Here is a 25,162-nt window from a genome sequence, read left to right on the forward strand (position 1 = left end):
CTGATTTTTTTTTTCTTGAGACAGGGTCTCACTATGTCGCCCTGGGTAGAGTGCTGTGGCGTCAGAGCTCACAGCAACCTCAAACTCTTAGGCTTAAGAGATTCTCTTCCCTCAGCCTCCCAAGTACTGGAACTACAGGCGCCTGCCACAATGCCCGGCTATTTCTTTCTTTTTTTTTTTTTTTTGTAGAGACAGTCTCACTTTATCACCCTCGGTAGAGTGCCATGGCATTACACAGCTCACAGCAACCTCCAACTCTTGGGCTTAAGCGATTCTCTTGCCTCAGCCTCCCGAGTAGCTGGGACTACAGGCGCCCGCCACAACGCCCGGCTATTTTTTGGTTGCAGTTTGGCCGGGGCTGGGCTTGAACCCGCCACCCTCGGCATATGGGGCCAGCGCCCTACCAACTGAGCCACAGGCGCCGCCCAATGCCCGGCTATTTCTTTCTTACAGTTGTCATTGTTGTTTAGTAGGCCTGGGCCAGGTTCGAACCTGCCAGCCCTGGTGTACGTGGCTGGCACCCTAACCACTGAGCTACGGGTGCTGAGCCAGGGAACAGATTTTTTATTCTTCACTCATGTATCCTTTTCAGGGTTTCTTTATGGTGATTCAAAAATAGTCTTATTTATTTATGCCAAGTAAATTTCATAACATCCTTTTACACAATGAATGGTATATGATAACACTGTTCCATACCTTGCTTTTCTCTCAACAATGTGTCTGTATGTTCTCGGTATATAGGCTGTCTGGGACAGTGTATGTTTGTGTATGTTTGTGTGTGTGTGTGAAAAAAATATATTAGGTACATACACACACAGGCACAGAGGGCTGCCATGTTCTTTATTTTATAGCTGCATGGTATGGATGCACTGTCTTATTTAACCAGTCCCTCTACATAGATAGTGGGTTTGTGTCCTATCTGTCTTATCTTTTAGGAAACATTACTGCAGGGCATGACCTAATTTAGATATCCTTTCTTTTTTTTTTTTTTTTTTTTGTAGAGACAGAGTCTCACTTTATGGCCCTCGGTAGAGTGCCGTGGCCTCACACAGCTCACAGCAATCTCCAACTCCTGGGCTTAAGGGATTCTCTTGCCTCAGCCTCCCGAGTAGCTGGGACTACAGGCGCCCGCCACAACGCCCAGCTATTTTTTTTTTTTTGGTTGCAGTTTGGCCGGGGCCGGGTTTGAACCCGCCACCCTCGGTATATGGGGCCGGCGCCCTACTGACTGAGCCACAGGTGCCGCCCTAGATATCCTTTCTTACACATTCTGGTGTATCTGCAAGGTGAATTTCCACAGGTGGGAAATGAGCATCTTAATTTTGACAGATTTTGATTTTTTTTTTTTTTGAGACAGAGTCTCACTCTGTCACCCTGGGTAGTGTGCTGTGGCATCATTGTAGCTCATAGCAACTTCAGACTCTTGGGCTCAAGAGATCCTCTTGCCTCTGTTTTTCTTTTTTTTTTTTTGCAGTTTTTGGCCAGGGCTGGGTTTGAACTTGCTACCTCTGACATATGGGTTGGGCACCCTACTCCTTTGAGCCACTGGCACCACCCTGTTTTTCTATTTTTAGCAGGGACTGGTGTGGTCTGAACTCCTGAGCTCCAGCAATCCACCCACTTCGGCCTCCCAGAGTGCTAGGATTATAGACATGAGCCACTGCCCCCAGCCAACTTTGACAGATAGATATTGCCTTCTACAAGGACTATCAATTCACACCCTCATTAGCATGTAGAGCCAGCCTGTTTTCCTCTGTCCCCGTGGTTGGTTCAAGCAAGAGGTTGGGAGAAGTGGTGTGTGCTTGCCTCTCTGAAGACAAAATAGTTTTGATTTAGGGAAAGACTTCAAGATTTTCAGCGCCTAATTGGTTCTTTTTTTTCTTGTAGAGACAGAGTCTTACTTTATGGCCCTCGGTAGAGTGCCGTGGCCTCACACAGCTCACAGCAACCTCTAACTTCTGGGCTTAAGCGATTCTCTTGCCTCAGCCTCCCGAGTAGCTGGGACTACAGGCGCCTGCCACAATGCCTGGCTATTTTTTGGTTGCAGTTTGGCCGGGGCCGGGTTTGAATCCGTCACCCTTGGTATATGGGGCCGGCGCCTTACCGACTGAGCCACAGGCGCTGCCCAGCACCTAACTGGTTCTAAACAAGAAGTAATTCCAGCAACTTCTAGAATGTTTCTTTGTACCGACACTGGGAATAGAGGAGAAAGAGTCACAACTTTGGAAAATTAGTTCTTGGTTAGCAATCTGTCGTGTTTGGGTATTTGAAGGGCTCAGAGATGGAGTTATCAAAGAAGCATTTGGGAATGTGAGATCTGGAGTCTGAAAGAATGCTAAGTACCAGTTTAAATAAGAATTTGTATAGCACAGTGGTCTTTATTTTATTTTTATTTTTTTTTTTGGGGGGTTTTTTTTTTTTTTTGGCCGGGGCTAGGTTTTGAACCTACCACCTTTGGCATATGGGACCGGCGCCCTACTCCTTGAGCCACAGGCGCCGCCCTTAAAACAAACTTTCTTTTTTTTTTTTTTTTTTTGTGGTTTTTGGCCGGGGTTAGGTTTGAACCTACCACCTCCGGCATATGGGACCGGCGCCCTACTCCTTGAGCCACAGGCGCCACCCAGCACAGTGGTCTTTTTTCTTAAATCTTGTGTCAATACATAGAGATGTTTTTTAGAGACTTTACAAACTGGAGGATAAAGTGATAGAAGGTGTTTATTTGGAGAGTATTTGCTGGAATGCAACCAACAAATAAAAAACAAATATTTGTTATCTATTGGATATTAGGGGGTGGGCCTTGCAATCTTACAGCTAATCCTCACAGTGGGCAAAGGTGGGAACTGTCATTATCTTCTACTCTAGGAGAGGACACAGAAGGCTAGACAACTTGCCCTCGTCACCAAACCAGGTCCTACTAGCCCAGGCAGTACTTTGATCTTCCAAAACCTGTGCTTTATCCAACCCTGAGCTCCTGCCTTTTTTTTTTTTTTTGCAGTTTTTGGCCGGGGCGGGGCTAGGCTTGAACCCACCACCTCCAGCATATGGGGCTGCGCCCTACTCCTTTGAGCCACAGGTGCCGTCCCCCCGCCCTTTTTTTTGAGACAGAGTAGAAGGCCACGGAGTCATAGCTCACAGCAACCTTAAACTCTTGGGCTCAAGAGATCATCTTGCCTCAGTCTCCAGAGTAGCTGGGACTACAGGTGCCTACCACAATGCCAGGCCATTTTTAGAGACTTAGGTCTCACTCTTGGTTAGGCTGGTCTTAAACTCCTAACTCCTGAGCTCAAGCACTCCACCGGACTAGGCCTACCAGAGTGCTAGGATTAAAGGCATGAGCCACCAGCCCAGTCTCTAGCTCCTGCCTTATTGCCAAACTCAGCACCTCCAGTGGAACCTGATTCACTTTGCATTTTTTGTTTTTTTTTTTTAAGAGACAGAGTCTCAGTTTATTGCCCTCGGTAGTGTGTTGTGGCATCACAGCTCACAGCAACCTCCAACTCTTGGGCTTAGGAGATTCTCTTGCCTTAGCCTCCCAAGTAGCTGGGACTACAGGTGCCCACCCAACACCCGGCTATTTTTTGTTGCAGTTTGGCCGGGGCTGGGTTTGAACCCGCCACCCTCAAGTGAATATGGGGCCGGCGCCCCTGGTTCACTTTTCTGCAGATATGGATTTCCCTCCTTTGCTTTGGAAAAGCCATTTTTATACCTTTTGTATCTGCCTCATTTTAATTGTGATGCTAGAATTCAGCCTGTTTTGCTAATAGACAGTTTTCAGCCTCTTTCCCTTTTGACTTTCATTTCCAAATAAATGCTAGCTGAATAGCACTTCTTTTCTTTTCCGTGTCTTTCAATTTTCTGGGTTCCAGAAAATCCAGTTATATTGGCAGCCAAGATTTGGGGGTATGGCACCAGGGAAACTAAACAAACCTATGTTCTAATTGGGACTTACTCAAGGTGCTCGTCTGTCTGTGGATCTTGTCGCTGAAAGACAGAGAATGTGCCTGTGTCCCTGTGAGCTCAGATGTTACTGTCAGAACCTGATGGGGCAGCCCTGGAAGGGCTGAGCCTGTTTCCCATGAACAAGATCATAAACGGTGGCCGGCTCAGCACCCCGTGGGATAATTGGCCAAGTTCTAGATAATAATTAGCTGCCTTTATAATTAGGAGAGCTTGTAACAAGCCAAAAGCTTTTGAGATTTATTTCACCTGTTCAAGTTCAAGAAGAACATGAGCACCTGTTTCTGTGGTTTGGCATTCAAAAACGCCTGTACACTTTTTTCGTTCCCAAAGAAAGTTTTCTTTTCTTTTCTTTTTTTTGTTTTTTTTTTTTTGTAGAGACAGAGTTTCACTTTATTGCCCTCGGTAGAGTGCCGTGGCATCACACAGCTCACAGCAACCTCCAACTCCTGGGCTTAAGCAATTCTCTTGCCTCAGCCTCCCGAGTAGCTGGGACTACAGGCGCCTGCCACAACGCCCGGCTATTTTTTTGTTGCAGTTTGGCCAGGGCTGGGTTTGAACCCGCCACCCTGGCGCCTTGCTCACTGAGCCACAGGCGCTGCCTTCTTTTCTTTTCTTTTTTTTTTGGAGACAGAGTCACCCTCCATTGCCCTTGGAAGAGTGCTGTGACATCACAGCTCACAGCAACCTCAAACTCTTGGGCTTAAGCTATTCTCTTGCTTCAGCCTCCCAAGTAGCTTGGCCTACAGGCACCCAGCACAACGCCCAGTCATTTTTTATTTTTTATTTTTTGTAGTTGTTTGGCAGGCCAGAGCCGGCTTCCAACAGCCCCAGTGTATGTGGCCGGCACTCTAGCCACTGAGCTACAGGTGCCAAGCGCCCAAAGTTTTCATGTCTTCACTTGCATTGTTGCAATAGCCTCTGGTCTCCCTGCTCCTCCCCCAACCCAGTCTTTTCTCCACCCAGCAGTCAGAGTGATGGTTTCTTTTCTTTTCTTTTTTTTTTTTTAACAGAGTGATGGGTTTTAAAAGAAGAGAAGGTGGTTTATTTTATTTATTTATTTATTATTATTATTTGTAGTTTTGGCCAGGGCCAGGCTTGAACCCGCCACCCCCAGTATATGGGACCAGCATCCTACTGCTTGAGCCACAGGTGCCACCCAAGAAGGTGATTTAAAGGCCAAAGGTTCTTGTGTTTTGTTCTTGGGCTGTGTTGCAGCTAGAACAGTGCCTAGCATATAATAGACATTCAATAAGCTGAATGAATGAATGAGTGAATGAATGATGTTTTTGGATGTACATACAGGTTCATATATATCTTTCTATAGAATATTTCACTGTGGTAATTTTTTATTCTTTTTAAAGAGAAGATGGAACCTTCTCAGTATTAGCCACAGAAAAGGACACAAGCAGGAGGGGATGTGCTCAGGGCATGTGTCTCTCTGCTTGGCACTGCCAAGTTTCTCTGAGCCCTGCACACCCCTGGTGTAACCTTACCTAATTGTCTTGTCACAAAACAGCTTACAGTCCAGAGTCTAAAGGTCAGAAGAGCCATTTCTGCCCCACACTTCTGGGTGTAAGGAAGCACCAGATCAAAATCTAAACTGGTATCTGAGCCTGCCAGGGCCATCTGGTTTCCTTTTGTCTGGGTAACACCTTCCATGAGCAAAGCTCCCAGCTACACCCAACACCTTCCACCTGAGTATCTCCAGCATCCTTCAGGCCCATTAATTGTTCAAGACCCGGTGTCCATTCTTCCAGTTCTTGGCAGTGCAGAGAAACCTGGAAGGAGCTCGTTGAGAGATACTAAAAACTCAAAGACAAATATTTAAAGGCAACTGAATCAGACCTTGACCAAGATAAAATCTCACAAATCCAAATTCCATCTGATCAATAAATATTCATTGAGAGAGTATTGTAGGACAATAGCTTATAAATCTTTATGTAAGAGAGATTACTCCGCCTTCAGGAAGGTTCTGCCCAAGGGGTAGTGTTGCCAGATTTAGCAAATGAAAATATAAGCCACAGTTACATTTGAATGTCAGATAAACAATGACAAATTTTTTGGTATAAATGTGTTCTATGCAATAGTTGAAACATACTAAAGGGCGGTGCTGGCCCCATATACTGAGGGTGGTGGGTTTGAACCCAGCCCCGGACAAACTGCAACAAAAAAAATAGCCAGGCGTTATGGCGGGTGCCTGTAGTCCCAGCTACTCTGGAGGCTGAGACAAGAGAATCGTGTAAGCCCAAGAGCTGGAGGTTGCTATGAGCTGTGTCGCTAGAGTACTCTATGAGGGCGACAAAGTGAGACTCTGTCTCTAAAGAGAAAAGAAAAAAAAGAATAGAGGATAAAACAATAAATAATGTTTTCAGTATGTTTCTTTCTTTTTTTTTAGGAGACAGAGTCTCAGCTGTTGTTGCCGTTTGGCCCGGGGCTGGGTTCAAACTCACCGCCCTTGGTGTATGGGGCTGGTGCCCTACTCACTGAGCCACAGGTGCTGCCTTATTTTTTTATTTTTTTTTTTTTTTGAGACAGAGCCTCAAGCTGTCGCCCTGAGTAGAGTGCTCTGTCATCACAGCTCACAGCAATCTCCAACTCCTGGGTCAAGCAATTCTCCTGCCTCTGCCTCCCAACTAGCTGGGACTACAGGCGCCTGCCACAATGCCTGGCTATTTTTTGGTCGCGGCTGTTATTGTTTGGAAGGCCTGGGCTGGATTCGAACCTTCCAGCTCAGGTGTATGTGGCTGGCGCCTTAGCCGCTTGAGCCACAGGCACTGAGCTTTTTTTTTTCTTCAATTCACATAAATTTGAAGGAAAGTTTTTTTTTTTTTTTGGTTTTTGGCCGGGGCTGGGTTTGAACCTGCCACCTCCGGCATATGGGACCGGCGCCCTACTCACTGAGCCACAGGCGCCACCCCTGAAGGAAAGTTTTATTCTCTCTTTTTTTTTTTTTTAGAGACAGAGTTTCACTTTGCCACCCTCGGGAGAGTGCTGTGGCGTCACAACTCACAGCAACCTCAAACTTTTAGGCTTAAGCCATTCTCTTGCTTTAATCTCCTGAATAGGTGGGACTACAGGTGCCCGCCACAACACCTGGCTATTTTTTGATTGCAGTTGTCATTGTTGTTTAGCAGGCCCAGGCTGGATCCGAACCCTCCAGCCTCAGTGTATGTGGCTGGCGCCCTACTTACTGAGCTACAGGGCTGCCTATCCTCTATTCTGATCATTAACAACAATATATTAACTAGTACTTTCTATTATTAAACTTTTTCCTATGCTATTTCCTTTAAACTCACAACAACCTCCTAAGAAGTGAGTTGTGGACAGCACAGGTCTACATAGAGACAGGAAGTGGGAGAGGCTGGTTGAATGTTCAGCGGACTCCAAAGCCTGTGTTGTTTCTTTTTAGTTTTTTTTTAAAGTGTTTTTTAGAGACAGTATTTTTTGCTCTGTTGCCCAGGCTGTTTGAACTCCTGGCCACAAGCATTCTTATCACCTCGGCCTCCCATAGTGCTGGGATTACAGGCCTTAAATCCCCATGCCTGGTCATAAAGCCTATACTTTCTATAGCAGAAAAACGCAGCTAACAAGGCATCCAGGACCAGCCAGGTGAATGGCTGGTCATATTTATTTATTTATTTATTCATTTATTTTTGAGACAGAGTCTCACTGTGTTGCTCTGGGTAGAATACAGGCACCTGCCACAACACCCAGCTAGTTTTTTTTTTTTTTTTTTCTTTGTAGAGACAGAGTCTCACTTTATGGCCCTCGGTAGAGTGCCGTGGCCTCACACAGCTCACAGCAACCTCCAACTCCTGGGCTTAAGCGATTCTCTTGCCTCAGCCTCCCAAGTAGCTGGGACTACAGGCGCCTGCCACAACGACCGGCTCCCAGCTAGTTTTTCTATTTTTAGTAGAGACAGGATCTCCTTCTTGCTCAGGCTGGTCTTGAACTCCCAAGCTCAGGCAGTCCACCTGCCTTAGCCTCCCAGAGTGCTAGGATTACAGATGTGAGCTACCTTGCTTGGACCGGATTGTTTTTTTTTGATTGTGTTCTGTAGTTTATTTTTATTTGTTTATTTATTTTTTGGCTGGGGCTGGGTTTGAACCCGCCACCTCCGGCATATGGGACCAGCGCCCTACTCCTTTGAGCCCCAGGCGCCGCCCCATGTGTCTGGCTATTTTATTTATTTATTTTTTTTAGAGACAGGGTCTTGCTCTCACCCAGAGTGCAGTGGTATAAATCATAGTTTGCTATATCCTCAAACTCCTGGTCTCAAGTGCGAGCTATCACACCTAGCGTAGGAGTGGATCATTTTTTGTTCTAATGGTCTCAGAAGACAGGGACATTCAAGTGTCCCCAGAGCACCTGCCAAGCCCTCTGCTAGGCATTGGGGATGTGGCAGGTGCCAAAACTGACAACAATCCTGCCCTCATGAGGAGGGGATAGGAGAGGACAGGCACGGTGATCTATGGAAGAAAAACAAAACACATCAGAAAGGGTGATTAAAAACCATGTGTGTTGGGGTAAAGAGATTTTGGGGGATCATCTCTAGGAAGAATGGCATTTGTATAAAACCTGAAAAAGTGGGGTGCTCAGAAGATGTTAGAATTGGTCTGTGTATTGGGTGGCACCTGTGGCTCAGTGAGTAGGGCGCCGGCTCCGTATACCAAGGGTGGTGGGTTCCAACCCGCCCCCAGCCAAACTGTAACAAAAAAATAGCTGGGCAATGTGGCGGGTGCCTGTAGTCCCTCTGGAGGCTGAGGCAGGAGAATCGCCTAAGTCCAAGAGTTGGAGGTTGCTGTGAGCTTTGATGCCACAGCACTCTTACCAAGGGCAACAAAGTGAGACTATTGTCTCTAAAAAAAAACAAAAAAGAATTGTTCTGTGTATTGAGGGGACTAGACTTCCCATAATCTTTAAGTCCATGTTTGTGCCACTGAAAAAGACTATTCTCTGGCCTCAGGGCTGAGTGTTACCACATCTCCTTTAAAGGGTATCAGATTCAAACCAGGATCTACCGCTCTTTCCAAGCCACCACGCCCCTTGGCATGTTGCCCAACAGGAATATGACTCTTAGTCTAGTTTTCCAAAGCTGCTTTTTTTCAAAGCTTCTTATAGCAGAGGGATGAGATTGTCCTAAATAGGCATTGTGATCTCTTGGGCATATTTTTGTTCATTTTTTGGAGGATGTATACCACTGTCCCAGGCCTATAGCATGGGACTTCCAAAGACCGCAGCAGACTTCCTCCCCCACAAATTCTTCCCCAGGATTGTGTGGGAGTGTTTGAAAAGGGAACAAGATGACCAACTTGCTTGTGGGAAAAGTGGCTTTCATATCAGAAAACATCACCCCTTGAACCAGCAGTAAGACAAATACCGGGTCACTTATTTCATTGACAGGTGGGGCAGGTCCCTCCCTGAGTCACCATCATTGATAGATCTGTCTCACTGAGGTCTTTCAATCTCAAAGGCTGAATCAACTGTGACCTCATCCTTTCACAGTAACAGGTAGTTAGGTGCCAGCTCTTACTCATAAGTCCAGGGTGATACTGGCCCTAGATTTCTTCCTTCTTCACTTCCTACTAAGGAGTTTTGGAGAAATGATTGGCTTCCACAGCTGTGTGGGGAAGTGCATATGGCCCATTTCATTACCACTTCCCCAACTCCCAGGCTTATAATTATGACTAGACTTTCTGGAGAAAATGGAATCTGGGTGTAACCTCTCTACCTTTGCCTTCTTGTCTTAAGCCTGCATTTAAAAAGAAATCCTCTTCTAACCTTGCAGTTGGACATTTCAGAGCTTGTCTTTTGAGTCTTTGATTTTGTAACTTTGATGTGCGTTGTGCTGATTTTTCTGTGGACTTTTAGAATTTAGGTATGATTTCTTACTCTCTTTTTTTTTCTTGAGACAGAGTCTCACTCTATGCCCTGGGTAGAGTGCTGTGGCATCATCATAGCTCACAGCAACCTCAGTCTCCTGGGCTCAAGCAATCCTCCTGCTTTAGCCTCCCAAGTAGCTCGGACGACAGGTGCCTGCCATAAGGCCTGGCTACTTTTACTATTTTTCTTTTTTCTTTTTCTTTCTTTCTTTTTTTTTTTTTGAGACAGAGTCTCACTTTCTTGCCACTGGTAGACTGCCATGGTCTCATATAGTCACAGCAACCTCAAACTATAGCTCACAGCAACCTCAAACTCTTGGGATCAAACAATCCTCTTACATCAGCCTCCAGAGTAGCTGGGACTACAGGTGCCCACCACACACCTGGCTATTTTTTTTTGTTGTTGTTGTTACTGCAGTTTTTTTGGCTGGGGCTGAGTTCGAACCCACCACCTCTGGCATATGGGGCTAGCGCCCTACTCCTTGAGCCACAGGTGCCGCCCCACACCTGGCTATTTTTGTAAAGACAGTGTATGCCTTTTGCTCAGACTGGTCTTGAACTTCTGAGCTCAAGTGATCCATGATCCACCCACCTGGGCCTTCCAGGGTGCTGGAAATAATAGATGTGAGCTCCTGTGCCCAGCCAGGGTCCTGCTCTTGCACAGGCTGGTCTTAAACTCCGAGCTCAAGGGATCCTCCCACCATGGCCTCCCAGAGTGCTAGGATTAGAGGCATGCGCCACCCACCCCCTCTTTTTCTTCTTACTGCTAATCCTCTCTCCTGAACCAGTCAAGTGTTTAAGAGTTTGGGAATTAGATACCTGGGAAATTGTTCACCCTATGAAACCACATATCACTTAAAAGGTGTGAGGTTTTATTTCTGGTCTTGACAGAGATTTGACTCTTCGGCATTTGTATTTTTTTTAGCCTGTGAAATAAAAGAACAAGTCTCCCTGAGTCTTCCTCAGAGTATGGGGATGAACTGGGAGGGCAGAAGGCAAGGAAGATTGTCTGGATTCCAATCCCAACTGGACCCTTACTTACCATGTAATCTTGGGCCTCAGTTCCCTCACCTGTAAAAAGGAGAATTATTTTATTTCTTAGTTTGTACATGAATTTCCAGGTTCAGTGAGTTTAGGTAATGAAGTCAGAGTTGCACAGCTGGTAGCTAGGCATTACAACTGGAATAATAATATTGTTGTTAAACAATAACCATAATGTTCATTGCACATTCGTTGATTGAGTACTCAACTGTTGGTGAATGAATGATCTTTAATCCTTATACCAACTTTAGAGGTAGGTATTATGACAATTCCGTTTTCTGTTAATAAACAGAAGCTTCTGGAGGCAATTAACTTAGGGTCCAGCAGTTAGTGGAGCACAGTTGGAAAAGGGGTGTGTCCCAGTCTGGCCACCTTGTACCTCTCCCTGTGCTCAGCAGCTCCATTTCTGAGAATATCGACCTTGCAGATCCATCACTTGGGCCTAGAAAGGAACCTCACCTCCAGGTCCACCCATGTAGCCCCAGAGTCCTTTAGCAGTTGTAGGCTTTTGGGTAAACAGAGCTTCAAGATCCTGCCACCCCCTGAAATCCCAGAATAAAGGGGGTGTTACTTGCCTTCTTGGTCTCTATTTAAAATCTGAGTGGCTGAACTGAGGCAAGAGACAGTGTGTGCAAGTAGCTCTTTAAGAGTTTCACCGGCTCCTTTGGGGTTGGGGGAGTTGTTTTGTGTTGTCCAGTCGGCCTCCTGGGGAGCTCAAGTGATCTTCCCACCTCATCCTGGGAGAATAGCTGGCACTACAGGTCCGTACCCTATGGGCTCCTTTTAATTATTATTTTTTTCTTTTCCAAACTACTACCTAAGGATTTTTCTTAATCACTTTGAGGGTGGGAATGGGAAGTGGGGAAGAGGATAAACCTATTAACTCTATGAATGCCATAGAAGGGATTTGAAGGAAAGTTTTTTTTTTTTTTTTTTTGAGAAAGAGTCTGACTTTGTCACCCCCGGTAGAGTGCTTTGGCGTCATAGCTCACAGTAACCTCTAATGCCTGGGCTCAAGTGATCCTCTTGCCTCCCAAGTAGCTGGGACTGTAGGCGCCCATCGTAACACTTGGCTATTTTTATTTTTTATTTATTTTATTTTATTTTATTTTTTGAGACAGAGCCTCAAGCTGTTGCCCTAGGTAGAGTGCTGTGGCATCACAGCTCACAGCAACCTCCAATTCCTGGGCTTAAGTGATTCTCTTGCTTCAGCCTCCCAATTAGCTGGGACTACAGGTGCCTGCCACAATGCCTGGCCATTTTTTGGTTGTAGTTTCATTGTTGTTTGGCAGTCTCTAGCTGGATTTAAATCTGCCAGCTGTGGTGGGTGTGGCTGGTGCTTTAGTCACTTGAGCCACAGGTGCCGAGCCAACACCTGGCTATTTTTTTTTTTTTTTTTTTTTTTTTGTGCTTTTTGGCCGGGGCTGGGTTTGAACCCGCCACCTCCGGCATATGGGACCAGCGCCCTACTCCTTGAGCCACAGGCGCTGCCCCCAACACCTGGCTATTTTTAAAGGGGGGGGGTTTCTTGCTCAGGCTGGTTTCGAACCTGTGAACTCAGAGCAATCCACCCACCCTGGCCTCTCAGAGTGCTGGGATTATAGGTGTTTTTTTTTTTTTTTTTGAGACAGAGCCTCAAGCTGTTGCCCTGGGTAGAGTGCCGTGGCTTCACAGCTCACAGCAATCTCCAACTCTTGGGCTCAAGCGATTCTCCTGCCTCTGCCTCCCAAGTAGCTGGGACTACAGGTGCCCGCCACAACGCCCGGCTATTTTTTGGTTGCAGCCGTCATTGTTATTTGGCGGGCCCGGGCTGGATTTGAACCCGCCAGCTCAGGTGTATGTGGCTGGCGCCTTAGCCGCTTGAGCCGTGGGCACCGAGCCGGGATTACAGGTATTAAGGAAAATATTTTGTTTTTCAAAAATGTCATAGTGGTAGTGAGGGAGTAGAGTTATGTTCATAAAGGGGCTGGTTGATCCATCAGATAAACACTCTGACATGTTTACAGATGGAAAGATAGGAGTCTGGAGTAGGTAAGGAGATTGGGTATAGATGAAGTAAGACAACGCCCAGTATGTGGGACTCATACTATTTTCTACTTTAGCTATGCTTGCAATTCATTCCGCAAGTAAACCTGAATAATGATTTTATTTTATTCTATTTTATTTATTTATATTTTGATACAGAGTCTCACTTTGTCACCCTCAGTAGAGTGCTGTAGCATCATAGCTCACAGCAACCTCAGACTCTTGGGCTCAAGCGATTCTCTTGCCTCAGCCTTCCAAGTAGCTGGGCCTACAGGCCCACCACAATTCCTGACTAGTTTTAGAAATGAGGTCTTGCTCTACTCAGGCGGTCTCGAACTTGTGAGCTCAGGCGATTTACCTGCCTCGGCCTCCCAGAGTGCTAGGATTCAGATCTGAGCCACTGTGCCCAGCCTGAATAATGATTTTATTTATTTTATTATGTGTGTATATATATATATATTTTTGAGACAGAGTTTCACTTTGTCACCCTTGGTAGCATGCCATGGCATCATAGCTTACAGCAACTTCAAACTCCTGGGCTTAAGTGATCCTCTTGCCTCAGCCTCCTGACTAGCTGGGACTACAGGTGCCCACCACGACACCCGGCTATTTTTAGAGACAAGGTCTCGCTCTGGCTCAGGCAATCCACCGGCCTAAGCCGCCCAAGTGCTAGGATTATAGGCATGAGCCACCTCGCCCAGCACTGATTTTAAACAGAAAATTCAAACACTCCAAAATTCCCTTCCCTTCTTTGGTGCCTGTATTAACAGTTTGGTGTGCATTGTCTCAGACATTTTTGTATGCATTTACAGAACATGTGTGCTCATATTTGTGGGTTTTTTAAATTGGAGTTTTCTGTAAATGGAAGTATGAATTGTTGTGTAAAATATATCTGTCTCCTGCTCCTCCCTTATGATATGCCCTGGAAAACTTTGCCCATCAGTCCACAGAACTTTTCCCCCACTCATTCTCCTTAACCTGGGGAAGGTGTTTGTACTATCAGAGACCACCACAAACACCTCAAAGCTGACTGAGTCAGTCACAAACCTTCCCCTGTCCCCAGGTGTGTGGAGACCAATCCAGGGGTGGTGGAAAATGCTGAGTTGCCAAGTTATTAGACAATGGGACCATTCAGAATCCAGGTGGGATAAGACCTGTGTGGGCTGGTACAGCTGGCCAAGCTTCCCAGGGGGTTCATAGCAGAGGGGGAAGACAGGCCCAGGGTGTTGAATGTGTGGGAATTGGGGAAGGCCAGAAGGTGGGGAGCTATCATCAGTTGTTGGCTGAGAGAGGATGCCCTAAGCCTAGGCTGGTGGAACAAGACCTCCCATGTAGGTTCTGGGGGCTGCGAAAATGACAAAGGCTGTGTGTAGATGGTGACTCAGCTGGGATGAAGCTGAGCTTCCAAGCCATGGAGTCACTACAGGAGAACGGACTGCTGTGAGGAAACGCGATCCCAGCCCTTCCTGCATGGCCACTCAGCCTGACAGGGCCTACCTGGGCTGCTCAGAGACTGTAAGGTGGCTGGCTGGGTGGGGTCCTGGCAGCCCTAAGGCTAGCTAGCTAGGAAAACCTGGTGAACCAGGGCAGCCTGTCCTCCTCCAGCGGAGAGGGAGGGGTGGGCCGCAGCACGCCCGCTGAGCAGAGAGGTCAGTGTGATCCAGCCTTGTAGCATCAGGCATGGTGCCTGGCATGAGTTGGCACTTGAGATGTAGTTTGATGAGGGGTGTTTTGCTGAAGGAAAATTAGGCTGCAGGATCCCTGCAGTGGGAGTGGCCTATCACAGTCTGCTGGGGACTCTTGAAGGAGTGCTTTGTAATGCAGAGGAGGAAGCTAGACTCCCAAAACATGTCTATTTTTTCAATCTGGTTTTGTTCTTCCTCATTTAAAAAAAACCCCAAAATTAGCTGAACATAGATGTGATCTCTCTGGCCATCTTTTTAAACAGTAATGGAACTTTAAAAAGTTATTTTTGGGGCGGCGCCTGTGGCTCAGTCGGTAGGGCACCGGCCCCATATACCGAGGGTGGCGGGTTCAAACCCGGCCCCGGCAAAACTGCAACCAAAAAAAAAAAACGGGGGGTTGTGGCGGGCGCCTGTAGTCCCAGCTGCTCGGGAGGCTGAGGCAAGAGAATCACTTAAGCCCAGGAGTTGGAGGTTGCTGTGAGCTGTGTGAGGCCACAGCACTCTACCGAGGGCCATAAAGTGAGACTGTCTCTACAAAAAAAAAAGAAAAAAGTTTTTTTGGGAGGGGGAAAAGGGCCCAGCAGATACATTGCATTGGGATTTGACACACTACTTGGGTATGGGACATACCTACAAATGGGACTTCAACCTTACAAGTGCAAACTATAGAATGTAACTGTTTGTACCCCTCTTATCTGAAATTAATGAAAAAGTTTTCCTCCTCTCTTTCCCTCTATTTGCTTCCTAATCACTTGTAAAAAGCAGTTTAATTTAAAGCGTCCAATTCCTCTGCTTTTTTACATTGAGGAGAGGTGAGGGTGATAAGCTACTACTTATTTTGAGTATTTAGCACCAGCCAGGCACTGATCCTACAACTTCAACCGACTCTCCTTGTGTTGGGCTTTCAAACAGGGCCCCCGAGTGTTGATAATAGGTGAAAACGCTCCCCACTGTGTGGAGTTTACATTATAATGGGGAAGGAAAGGGAAGGAAGGGACAGTAAACGGAATCACGGAGCAATGGAATCAGAAGATGGAGCATTGCTTGGTGGTCCTGCCAGTTATGTCCACCTCCAGCTGGGATGGTGGGTGGGGAGGCTGGGGGTGTGGGTTGCAGCTCACATTCCGTTATTGGATCATTCCCATTTTCTTTTTTTTTCTTTTTGAGACAGAATCTCAAACTCTTGGGCTCAAGCAGTCCTCCTGCCTCAGTTTTTCATTTTTAGTAGAGACGGGGGTCTCGATCTTGCTTGGGCTGGTCTCAAACTTGTGAGCTAAAGCTATCCACCCGCCAGGGCCTCCTAGAGTGCTGGGGTTACAGCTGTAAGCCACCACCCCTGGCCAATCATTCCTATTTTCCTGGGGGAAGAGATTGAAGTTTAGAGAGAGGAACTACCGACTTTGCAGAGGTGCTCTGGCAGTTGAGGAAGTGGTTGGAAAGGTGAGAGAACTGGAAGAAGGGTGGGGGATCTGGAAGTGGGGTAGGGAAATAAAATCTCACTGGGGCGGGGCACAAGCCCTATCCCCTCCTCAGGCTCCTCAGAACGTGGACATCCAGAATGGCTCTGCCATTTGAAATGCAGATCAATCAATTAGCAATTGTTTGCAGGCTGTCAGCCTGTCTAACATTTTAACTCTGCAGTAGAGGGCAACTCTTTCCTTAATGTGCTTGAAAATCACCTGTATAATTAAGTAAAAAGGCAGACAGCACCCTAGATATTCTGATGTATAAATCTGGGGCAGTGTCTAGGAATCTATATTTTTTTCTTTTTTTTTGAGTCTCACTATGTCTCCCTCAGTAGGGTGTTGTGGTTTCACAGCTCACAGCAACCGCAAATTCTTGGGCTTATTTTTTTTTTGTAGTTGTCATTGTTGGTTAGCAGGCCTGGGCCACATTTGAACCCACCACCCTGGGTGTATGTGGCCAGCGTCCTAACCACTGAGCTATGGGCGCTGAGCTGGAATCCACATTTTCTTTTCTTTTCTTTTTTGTTTTGAGGCATAGTTGCCCTGGGTAGTAGAGTGTTGTGATGTCATAGTTCACATCAACCTCAAACTCTTGGGCTCAAATTATCCTCTCGCCTCAGCTTCCCCAGTAGTTGGGACTACAGGTGCCCATCACAATGACCAGCTAGTTTTTCTATTTTTAGTGGAGATGGGATCTCCTGAGTTCAAGCAATCTGTCTGCCATTGTCTTCCATGAGCCACCACGTCCCCTCCACCCCCAGGAATCCTAATTTTGAAATAAGTCCATCTTGTGCTTGAACTGGTGGTCCCTGGCTTCCCTATAGGGACTAGCTGGACCAGAATAGGTTCCCAAAACTGGGGTAGAGTGTAGCTCTCCCAGAAAGCATAAAAATGTAGACTTTGAGGGGCCTTCTCTCCCAGAGATTTGGGGTCAAGAGATCTGAGGAGAGCTGGGGGATTCAATGTTTGTTTTTATTTTTTATTTTTACATCCCAAATCTTTATATTTTTTATTTTTTCAATATGTTTTTAATAAAATAGTAGTTTCCAGGTTAGTTTTTGTAGCCTCAGCTGGCCTGTTGGCCTCTGGCACGCTCAAACTTCCAGCCCTTGGAACAGACATCATAGGGTTTGGTATGGCTGCGCGGAGTTCCTGGGGCCTTGCCAAAATGCAAGTACACCTCCTGGCCCTAGTGAGGACCAGAAAGCAGGACGGTGCCACGGCCTTTGGAGAAGTCCAGGGCCAGCTGGTCGAAGGTGAGGATCTTGCCCCCAGCCTTGAGGATACAGGTGCGGGCCCAGCTACTCACGTGCAAACCACACATCTTCAGTTTGGGCACTTCTTGAACCCGCACATCATCTGTTATGGTCCCCACAACCACAGCTGTTTTGTTTTCCTGGCCAGGAAGTTTTATCTTCCAGATGATCTAGGAAAGAGACAGTGGTGGCCGACAAGTGCGAGTCATAAACAACCTATTTAGCACAACCTGGTTGAAGGTAGAGTTGGTTCGTCTGGCCAGGAACCTGTACAGCTTGACCAACAGTCTTAGATAAATGGCCTGGCTCTTGGGCTCCTTGCAGAAGAATCTTTTGGTCCTTGTTGTGGTGAGAATCGACTCCCATGATGGCGACACCCTCAGCCAGTCATTGTTTGTTTCTAAACAATTAATGTTGGTTTTGAAAAACATCCTCCCCCTTGGGCAGCGCCTGTGGCTCAAGGAGTAGGGCTCTGCCCCATATACCAGGGGTGGAGGGGTCTAGCCTGGGCCCCCCCTCCCCCGGGCCAAAACTGCAAAAGAAAAAACATTCTCCTCAGATGAGTCTTGGTTTGGCTTGGAGTGTGTGTGTGTTGTGTGAGATCTATGAAGTTATAGTCAAGTGTGTGTGTGGGTTTTTTATTTTTGTTTTGATCAGAGCATCTACAGCTTTCATCAGCTTGTCTGAGAAGTCTGAGTCCCCACTCCCTCCAAAGGCATTTGGGGGTCAGCTCTGAGCAGTGGGGACCAGTGTCAGGCTCTGTCAAGGAAGGCAGAGGTGAAGGGAAATTGAGGGCCCCACCCTCTCCATGTGTTCTCTGAAAAACAGATATGAGCCAGCTAAAGACACAGCACAAACTCTGTGTGTGTGGGGAATCCAGTGTATCTGGAGAGGAGAGCTTCGTGCTGGAGGGATTCCTTCTGTCTTGTCCACTCATCTGTTCATTCAACATTCATTCTTTTACTCGGATTGTCCTTGGGCACCTGCTGTATCCCCATGGCGAGGAGCCATGTCCAGGATCCATTCAACAAAGACTAGTGGGTGGGTGACTGGTCATGGTGTTGTTGAACTCAGGAGTCATTTTTATAAGTCTGCAAGCATAACTCCCTAATTTATGAGTTGCACAGCCCAATATTAAAATGTATCACTAAACCCCCACTGGTGTCCTGGAGAAGCCAGCCTGAAACTCAAGCCTAGCAGAAAACAGATGAAACATGGAGATAAGGCAGCTGCAGTTTCAGTTTTAGGTTGAGCCTGGTAAGAGTTTTGGGAACTTTCCTTGCTGTGGATGGGGAGCTAAGTTGCTTATTTATTTATTTTTTTGGGCGGGGAGGACAGGTCAATTTATGATTAATCTATCTGGAGTTTGGTCCACGGAACAGATCCAGCGAATGTATAAAACATTTCAGTTATTTGGTTCTAAATACACTCCCGAAACTTTAGAAAGGGCAATTAATCATGAACCTGAGGACTCTTTGGGTTGTCTTAGCTTGTCTGTGTTTGCGCTCAGACAGGTGATTTATCTCCTTTTTATTTTATAAAGCATTTCTAAATATGTCATAACTTTCAAATATTTAATGGCTTTTAAAGATTTATTTTCCATTCAGGGAATAATGTCTGGTTACAGTTAGATCTAGTTTATTTATTTTATTTTTATTTTTTTTTTGTGGTTTTTGGCTGGGGCTGGGTTTGAACCCACCACCTCCGGCATATGGGACCAGCACCCTACCCCTTTGAGCCACAGGCGCTGCCCTATTTTTTTTATTTTTTTTGAGACAGAGTCTCATTATATCACTCTCCGTAGAGGGCCATGGCGTCACAGCTCACAGCAACCTCAGACTCTTGGGCTTATGTGATTCTCTTGCCTCAGACTCACAAGTAGCTAGGACTACAGGCAACCACCACAGTGCCCTGCTATTTTTTTTGTTGTAGTTGTCATTGTTGTTTAGCTGGCCTGGGGTGGGTTCGAACCCGCCAGCCTCGGTGTATGTGGCTGGCGCCCTAACCACTGTCCTATGGGTGCTGAGCCATTTCTTACTGAGAGGAAAACGGAGTCCCGCGGTGTGTGTGTGTGTGTTCCATGTGAGCTTTATTCCATCTGGGTGCAGGTGGGGTAAAATCAATAGACGCGGGCAGGTGGGTGGGAAAAGGGGTCAGAGAGAAAAGGATTGGTCCATTTACTGTTTTCTGGGAGGGATGTGCTTCCTAGGAAAGGGATCCTTCCCTGGGCAGGTCAGTAATCTGATTTTATCACTTACATCTTTTTTTTTTTTTTTTTTTTTGAGACAGAGCCTCACTTTGTCGCCCTTGGTGGAGTGCTGTGGCATCACAGCTCACAGCAACCTCCAACTCCTGGGCTTAGGTGATTCTCTTGCCTCAGCCTCCCGAGTAGCTGGGACTACAGTTACCCACCACAATGCCCAGCTATTTTTTTTGTTGCAGTTTGGCTGGGGCTGGGTTTGAACCCGCCACCCTCGGCATATGGGGCTGGCGCCCTACCCACTGAGCCACAGGCGCCACCCTATCACTTACATCTTATCACTTGTTTTCAGCTAATCTTCTCAAATAAACAAAGGCCATTATCGAGAACCCATTAGTTATTGATGTGTACTTGGATTTACATGTTGAGATCATTTAGTTTTCACACCAACCTTTTATAATTTTATATCATCTATTTTTTTTTTTTTTTTTTGAGATAGTCTCACTTTGGTCTCCCTCAGTAGAGTGCTGTGGTGTCACAGTTCACAGCAACCTCAAACTCTTGGGCTTAAGTGAATCTCTTGCCTCAGCCTCCCAAGTAGCTGGGAATACAACTGCCGGCTATTTTTTTTTTTTTTTGTAGAGACAGAGTCTCACTGTACCGCCCTCAGGTAGAGTGCCGTGGCGTCACACGGCTCACAGCAACCTCTAACTCCTGGGCTTCTGCGATTCTCTTGCCTCAGCCTCCCTAGTAGCTGGGACTACAGGCGCCCGCCACAACGCCCGGCTATTTTTTTTTTGTTGTTGTTGCAGTTTGACCGGGGCTGGGTTTGAACCCGCCACCCTCGGCATGTGGGGCCAGCGCCCTACTCGCTGAGCCACAGGCGCCGCCCAACTGCCGGCTATTTTTAGAGGCAGGCTTAGGCTGGTCTCAAACCTGTGAGTTCAGGCAATGCACCAGAGTGCTAGGATTACAGGCATAAGCCACCATGTCTGGCCCGTGTCATTTCATTTTGCAGATGAGAACACTGCATTTCAGGGAAGTCCCCTTGGCTGTTCAGAGGCAGGGCAAACATTCTCAACTTGTACCTAACTTCTGGATGCACAACTTTTCCTTCTTTCTTTTTTTTTTTTTTGAGACAGAGTCTCTCTCTGTTGCCCCAGGCTAGAGAGTACCATGGTGTCAGCCTAGCTCACTGCAACCTCAAATTCCTGGATTCAAGCAACCCTCTACCTCAACTTCCCAAGTAGCTGAGACTATGGGCACCGAACGCAAGGCTTGGCTGATTTTTCTATTTTTAGTAGAGATGGGATCGCACCCTTGCTTGGGCTTATCTCCTCAGTTCAAGGGATCCTTATCTTGGCCTCCCAGAGGGCTAGGGTTACAGGTGTGAGCTACGGTGCCTGGCCTAGACCCCGTTTTTATATGAGGAAACTGAGGCCCAGAGAGGTTCATTTAGCTTCTAGTCTATTGTGACATGGAGATCTGCTAATTAGATAGCTTTAAGGTCATTTTATCCTCTTCATGATAGAACCTGATAAACCAGACCATCCTTGCTCCATTCTTTTTTTTTTTGCTTTCCAAAACTTATTTTTTATTACTGTACAAAAAGCACATCCTCCCCTCTTTTTGTCTCCCCCATCCAATCCCCTAGAGAACTGTATATGGTGTGCAGGGATGGAATGACCTGGAGGCCTCGTCCCACACCCTGCCTACAGGCTGAGCCCTGCCCCAGGTCCTCTCAGGCATCTGGGCACATCCACAGCCTGTCAGGCTGGGGCAATGGGGTCCCAGCTCACAAATACTCCTTGGCAGAGTTGGGCTTAGGATAGGAGCGGGGTGCACAGTACCCAGCTTTGCTCTCACTCCGAGGACAGGAGCAAGAGAGCAGTGCACCTCCTAGGAGGACCAGAGCAGATCCTGCCCAGCCAATAAAGATGGCAGGGCCAAACTCGTACTTAATATTTGTGGGGATTAAGGGATTATAAAAGTCTATCACCATCTGATGGCCCTACCAGGAGCAAGCTACCAAGGCGGCAAGACCTGCCACGATGAAAATGATTCCTCCACCCGTGGCTATACGGGCCTTCTTCACTTTGTCGTCTCCCCCACAGCGCGTGCACTTCATGCCCATTGTGGCCACAAACATGGCCAGGAAGCCCAGCACCAGGGATACCACCATTAGGGCTCGAGTGGCCTGGAGGGCCGCAGACAGGGCGAGCACCGAGTCGTACATTTTGTAGCTCGTCATGCCGGTGATGATGGACATTCATGACGCAGTCCATCCACAGCCCCTTGTACATGGCCTGGGCTGTGATGATGTTGTCGCCTGTGTACGAGCTCATCTGCCACTGCGGGATGGCAGTGCAAGCCACCAGGCCCACCCCAACCCAGCAGAGCCATGGAAAAGCCTAGCAACTGGAAGCCCGAATTGGCCATTTCCGCCCTCAGCTAAAGACTAGGGGTGCCGGGCGGGCGACCCTATAGTAAAACAAAACTTGAGGGGGCAGCCCCACAAAAGACAGTTTGAGATGTCACCCAAAGATACAAAAAAGTTTCTGGCCAGGTGACTGCAAATCTTTTTGTCACCCTGAATACATAGAAATCGGCCCTCCTGGTGGAGCGATGGTCTCACAGCAGAGGGAATAGGCTACGTTGGCAGGAGTGGTTCCAGACAAAAGTGGTCCCTGAAAGCTAGGCGATTCCCTCCGGCACTCTCGATGACCCTACGCAAACAAAAGGTAGAAGGGCCATATGGGCATGGTCTTGGGTGCCAGCAAGCACCAGAGAGTATCCTGGGCTCTCGGCCCGAGATCGCGGTGTGAAGAGGTTGCTCCGAGGTTAGCAGACAGGTGCACCTTGCTCCATTCTTGACCATGAGATTCCAGTAATGGGAAAGTTGGGATTCATTAGAGGATTCTTTCCTGTGATGCCAAGACTTCCCAAAACAACATTCCTTTCTCTTTTTTCCTTTTTCTTTTGATCTGATTTCCTTGGCAAGAACATTCCTTTTTCAAGACTTTATTAAGACCCTTTTATTTTTCTTGGTGTGTTCCTTTGCTTTGTTCATTCCAACCTCACTCCAATGAGTGTGAAGAATTTTAAGGTGTGGGGCACCCAGATACATAATATCTACATCTATATCAGATAGGGTCGAGGAAATGAGCAAAGGAAAAATAAGGCTAAAAAATCTGAGGACAGGAAAAAGGTTGAGTAGCGAAATGCTTGCCACAAAACCTAGATCCCTGCTAAAAGCAGATCACACATTAGACTCTGAGCTTCTATCAGTCAAAACAAAGAGGAAAGTAAGATCAGTAGCATGATTAAGTTTCCATGCATTAAGCATAAATTTGTGCCTCAGTAGAGGGAATTCAGCTTCTCTGGAGAGCTCTTGCCTTATTGTAATTCTGGAATAATAAACACCTCTGAATACCTCAGAATTCCCATTCGTAACTGTTATACCACTGGTACATGTTTGTTGTGAGGAAAACATTAGAAAAGAGATTTAGACTGAGTATAATGTCACTACTACCTAGGTATCACCACAGGAAACATTTACTATATTGTGTGTTGTAATATAATTGCAAATAGTCATTAAGAGGATGTAATGTTAGAGACTGTACTAATGCAAATTGTTAACAGTGCTCTGCTGCCCCAGGGCCATTGTGCCTACTGTTCCCAGTGCCCAGGACGACCCCCCACCCAAGTGCCCCATCATCACTCTTCCTTAATCTCATTCCAGTCCTGGCTAAAACTACTTCCTCAGCAGAGTCTATCTTGCCCACACCCTTGTCACCCTTGTCACTATACCCCCACACCACCCTTTTTTCCATGGTCCTTGTTACTGTTCAACTTAATATTCTTTTGGTTGCAGCCGTCATTGTTGCTTGGCAGGCCTGGGCTGGATTCGAACCCACCAGCTCAGGTGTATGTGGCTGGCGCCTTAGCCGCTTGAGCCTTTCCTTTTCCTTTCCTTGACAGAGTCTCACTAAAGGCTGTGGCATCATACTCTTAGGCTCAAGTGATCCTCTTGCCTCAGCCTCCCAAGTAGCTGAGACTACAGGTAACCTGCCATAATGCTTGGCTATTTTTACAGGTGGGGTCTCGCTGTAGCTCAGCTGGTCTCGAACTTGTGAACTCAGGCGGAAGACTTGGAAGGGATTTGGGGGTGGCCTGTCCCAGGCCTCTCTTTTGCCTATATTGCTAAGCTTCCTACCTGCTACCTGAGAGCCTTACTGGCCACCTCCAGGTGTCACCACCAAGTTTGTGCTCCAGGAAACTCTACCCCCATTCTAAAAATGTCATTTGCCAAGAACCTTCTGATTGCTCTTCTGGGATTGAAAGACTTGTGTTTGGTCTCTTTTGTGTCCCATCTTAGCCTAAGCCCAGGACTGGGTGCAGAGAGCACAGCAGTCAAGGAATGTTTATGGTAGATGAATGAGCCACATCTGCCTTCAGGGAGGCGCCAGTCAGTCCATGTTTATTCGGAGCCAGGCAGTGGTACGCTGTAGAGCCGGTGATTCCCTAGGCCTGCGCCTTCAGGGAACATGGAGATAAGGGAGGATTTTAGAGAGTGCACATTTTATAAAGGAAATAAAGCAGAGAAATGGGGTAGAGAGTGACTGGGGTGGGAGAGCTGCCTCTAAGCAAGTCAGCACTGAGGAATCATGTGCTGTGCCCTGGTGGTAGGAGGGCAACACCATGAAAAAGACAGTAGGAAAGGTCTAAGCAGAGGAATAGGGAGAGCCAAGAGCCTGAGGCTGGATGGGGCACAGAGTGCTGCTGGGCAAGAGCTGACAGTTAGGAGACAAGCTGGGGGTGTAGGCAGAGGCCAGACCTCATCTCTGGTTAGAAGTTCTCTACAGAAGGTCAGTTAAATGCCCTGCATCCCTCCAAGATGAAGTGGTGCACACCAGAACATTCAGCTGATTCATCCTTCTGGTGAACAGGGGACCTTTCCCGTCAAAGGGAGGCTCTTTGTCTTTTGGAAATGATGCGCAGGAGACCAGGACAATAGGTCTCATTTCTTCAGTGGACATGGCTAAGTACTCGTTCTGGTGTCAGAAAGGATTTGGGATGGATGCTTGGTGGAAATTAGCTGCTGCCTGCAGCATCCTGCCTTTCAGCCCCAGTGAGTCAGACCTTTCCTGGCTGCTACACAAAACTATGGTTTCTTGCTCTGGGTTTTGTCATAGCAGCTAACGTCCATTGCGCTTTTGTTTTATGTCTGACATAGTGCTGAGGGTTTTTACGTGGATTAACTTGTTGAATCAGGGAATAAGGAATACATCATTGTATGTATTCATGATGCATCAGGGAATACATCATTGTTTCTGTCCTACAGACCAAAATTGAGGGGAGGTGAAGTCATGTGCCCAAGGTGGCATAGCTGATCAGTGGAGTTGGGGTTTGAGCTCAGGTTAGCTGACCTCTGACCTGGGGCTCTTAAGCACTTACTACTCTGCTGTGACCCCAACATTAGGGACTCAGGGTCTAGGCTCTGTATCTCAGAATTGACACCCCTGTAATGGCCAATAGTGTACCTCCTTGCCCTGCTCACTACCTGATCTGGCAGACCTCCAGGGGACAGAGTCCTGCTGTTTTATCCCCTTCACGCCATGCATGGCAAGGCAGGCCTTCCGTAGAA

At 47.0% G+C, this 25,162-nt stretch overlaps 1 protein-coding gene and 2 pseudogenes across 1 annotated transcript in view; 1 reads left to right on the forward strand and 2 right to left on the reverse strand.

Moving 5' to 3' along the window:
* Nucleotides 1-25,162, forward strand: part of LOC128595777 (cadherin-1-like) — a 111,332-nt gene that overhangs the window by 23,855 nt on the left and 62,315 nt on the right. The gene's annotated exons all lie outside the window — the stretch shown is intronic.
* On the reverse strand, nucleotides 17,044-17,681 carry LOC128596055 (60S ribosomal protein L18-like; annotated as a pseudogene).
* On the reverse strand, nucleotides 21,094-21,954 carry LOC128596036 (claudin-7-like; annotated as a pseudogene).

This window comes from Nycticebus coucang, chromosome 2 (assembly GCF_027406575.1).
Source record: "Nycticebus coucang isolate mNycCou1 chromosome 2, mNycCou1.pri, whole genome shotgun sequence".
NCBI lineage: Eukaryota > Metazoa > Chordata > Mammalia > Primates > Lorisidae > Nycticebus > Nycticebus coucang.